A 1,496-nucleotide genomic window follows, 5' to 3' on the forward strand; every position below is an offset into this window, starting at 1 on the left:
GTGTGTGTAGGTGTGTTTGCCTGTGTGTGTGCATGTGTGTGTAGGTGTGTTTGCCTGTGTGTGTGTAGGTGTGTTTGCCTGTGTGTGTGCATGTGTGTGTAGGAGTGTTTGCCTCTGTGTGTGTGTGTGTGTGTATAATTTTTAACTTTCACTTAGAGTATAACTGATGAATATAAACTTGAACATCTGATGTGTGGAAGTTTCCAGAATACAAAACAAAACACCTCTTGGTGGAACAAGAAGGGAAGAATGACGTTTCATAAGTTCCAACCCCTCCTAACCTCATTATATGTAGAGATAGGGCTTGACGGTTTCCGAGATGCTTCGTCTCTGAATTTTTATGACTTAGGTCTCCAAAGAGCAGACACACCTGTGTGAGCAGACTTTATGCCTCTAGGAAACCTTCATTCCTTGCACCGTGGTCTGGAAAGTTGAGATCAAGTAGCAGAGCTCCTTGATGTACAAGCCAAAGGCAGCAAGATCTGAGAGCACTGGGTTTGGACTAGGTGGATCCTTGCTTCAGACATTTCGCCCAGCCTTACTATAAAGAAGCTTTCCTTTGAACCTGGGGGAACAATGGCAGCCAGGGTAGTTAGCGGCTACCAGTTAAACACTTAACAGCTTCAGCGTTGTTAACCTCAGTCATGATGGTTGAGCCATCAGCTGATGGTTGTCTGTGCTATAAAGAAATCAAAACACGTGAGCAGACAGCAAAGAATCACTACTCTTTTCTATCTTCTTTTAAAAAAATTTCTTTTATTTTTATTTTATGTGTTTCGAAGGTTTCACTGCATGTTCATCTGTGTACCCTGTGTGTGAGCAGACAGCAGACAAAGAATCACTACTCTTTTCTATCTTCTTTAAAAAAAAAATTCCTTTTATTTTTATTTTATGTGTTCCGAAGGTTTCACTGCATGTTCATCTGTGTACCCTGTGTGTGCAGTGCCCACAGAGGCCAGAAGAGGGCATCAGATCTCCAGGAAGGACTGGAGCTAGAGATGGTTGTGATGGATGTTGGGGAAGGAGAGGTCTGTTTTCCCCAGCTTCTTGAGCTCAAAGGCAATTGACTGGCAAAGACTGGGCAAAGCAAACCTCCAGATTATCATGTTTTATTTGTTAATTTTGTAATTTAACAATCTCATACATGTATAGAATGTATTTTAATTACTAGCTCTCACAGCCTGTCTTATTTCTCTCCCACCCCTAGCACCCTACCATACAACACCCTGCCAGTCCCTTTCCTGGGTTTGTGACTTTTGGTTGGTTTTAGTGACCTATTTGGTTAACCATCTTTGTGACTGTGGATTAGAAGTGTCAGTGGGGTCTAACGGGGTTGTGGATGAGTACACGGGTGAAGGTAATGATTGCTCTCTGATTCCATTAGAAGCAAATAATTCAGCAATGAAAAGTAGAACCCCTGAGCCCTTCTCCATCCATGCCTGACAGTTGAATGGTCCACTCTTGTGCTGACCGGGTGTAAGCATGGGTAGCTGCTG

This window comes from Microtus ochrogaster, chromosome 1 (genome assembly GCF_000317375.1).
Source record: "Microtus ochrogaster isolate Prairie Vole_2 chromosome 1, MicOch1.0, whole genome shotgun sequence".
NCBI classification, from domain to species: Eukaryota; Metazoa; Chordata; class Mammalia; order Rodentia; family Cricetidae; genus Microtus; species Microtus ochrogaster.